Here is a 2,125-nt window from a genome sequence, read left to right as displayed (position 1 = left end):
ATGGTCTCGATCTCCTGACCTCGTGATCCGCCCGTCTCGGCCTCCCAAAGTGCTGGGATTACAGGCTTGAGCCACCGCGCCCGGCCTGAGACTCTGTTTCAAAAAACGAAAGAAGAAAACTCCTTTCCCACCATGGACATGGGGGGTGGAGCAGATTTTGTTATCCAAAGGGGAGGGAGACAAACACTCCAGGGAGCAAAAAAGAAAAAAAAAAAAGTATAGTCTACCACAGAAGCTACTAGTTCTTCCCTATGTCAGGGCCACAGAAGAAAGCAGGAAAGGAGAAAATAACTTTTTCACTGTCAGAATTCTAGAGATTCATTGGATTATAGACCAGTCCGTCTCAGTCTAGAGCTACTCTCTCATTTACCCCAACGTGCACACTTTGAGGGTTTTCACAGACATGATGCCTGCCAAAATACTGGTTGATCTCCATATCAAACACTTCTGCCCATAGTTTCTATCTATGAATCTATAGAATATTCTAAACAAAAATAGAGCTTATCTCCTGCCAAATTGGGACATCTGCAATTTATATTCTGTTTTCTGAAATCTCAATGTTTCCAAAACCCAAGATTCACCCACACCTTACAGAAACCCAATACCATCTCCCTTTCTGATCCTACACACAGACACACAGAGTGAAACAGAAAAGACTCAAACGTCGGCAGTTACATCGTGACTGAAACTTAGTGGATTTTTAATTTCCTGCTTTTGGTCTTTCTCTCAATTGTCAAACATTCATTAAAAAAAAAAAAAAAAAAATTTGGCCGGGCACGGTGGCTCACACCTGTAATACCAATACTTTGGAATGCCGAGGCAGGTGGATCACGAGGTTAGGAGATCGAGAGCATCCTGGCCAACATGGTGAAACCCAGTCTCTGCTAAAAATACAAAAATTAGCTGGGTGTGGCAGCATGTGCCTGTAATCCCAGCTACTTGGGAGGCTGAGGCAGGAGAATCTCTTGAACCCAGAAGGCTGAGGTTGCAATGAGCTGAGATCACGCCACTGCACTTCAGTCTCGTGACAGAGTGAGACTCCGTCTCGGAAAAAAAAAAAAAAAAACTAGAGAAGATACTGAGGGAAGAAGGGATCCTGTGGGCTCCACTCAACTGAACGTTGACCAGGAGCTGCTCTCCCCTTGAGGCTCACAAGTTGCCTAAGAGGCCCTAGTTCTTATAACTTCAACCCCTGTGTATCCATCCCTCAGCTCCAAGACTCACAGATGCAAAGGATCTAGATCATTCTCTCCCCACCCAAGAGAAGGAGGGAAGAAAAAGACTTTTTTTCAGCCCTTGCAGCTCCCCAGTGAGCAATGCAGAACTCTTAACTGCCTTAAGCCCAGAAGTCCTCAGATACTGAAGCAACTTGGCCAGGAGGAGGGAAAGAGGGACTGAATGTAAGCCAAGTCCAGGGAACCCAGGACAAAGAAGGGGAACCTGGGTTGTCAGACTCTGGCCTTTATTACTAAAAAATAACAGTGTTTTGGGGCCGTACGCGGTGGCTCATGCCTGTAATCCAAACACTTTGGGAGGCCAAGGTGGGTGGATCACAAGGTCAGAAGTTCGAGACCAGCCCGGCCAATATGGTGAAACCCCCATCTCTACTAAAAAATACAAAAATTAGCTGGACATGGTAGCGCACGCCTGTAGTCCTAGCTACTCAGGAGGCTGAGGCAGGAGAATTGCTTGAACCCGGGAGACAGAGGTTACAGTGAGCCGAGATCACACCACTGCACTCCAGCCTGGGCAACAGAGTGAGACTCCATCTCAAAAAAAATAAAATAAAATAAGACAGCATTTTGGCCAGCCTCGGTGGCTCACGCCTATAATCCTAGCACTTTGGGAGGGCAATGCGGGTGGATCACCTGAGGTCAGGAGTTTGAGACCATCCTGACCAACATGGAGAAACCCTGTCTCTATTAAAAATACAAAATTAGCGGGGCGTGTTGGCACATGCCTATAATGCCAGCTACTCGGGAGGCTGAGGCGGGAGGATAGGTTGAACCTGGGAGGTGGAGGTTTTGGTGAGCCGAGATCGTGCTGTTGCACTCCAGCCTGGGCAACAAGAGCGAAACTCCGTCTCAAAAAAGAAAAAAAAAAGGCCGGGCGCGGTGGCTCAAGC

This window comes from Colobus angolensis, unplaced genomic scaffold (assembly GCF_000951035.1).
Source record: "Colobus angolensis palliatus isolate OR3802 unplaced genomic scaffold, Cang.pa_1.0 Scaffold6, whole genome shotgun sequence".
Lineage (NCBI taxonomy): Eukaryota > Metazoa > Chordata > Mammalia > Primates > Cercopithecidae > Colobus > Colobus angolensis.
This window is presented reverse-complemented; position numbering follows the sequence as displayed.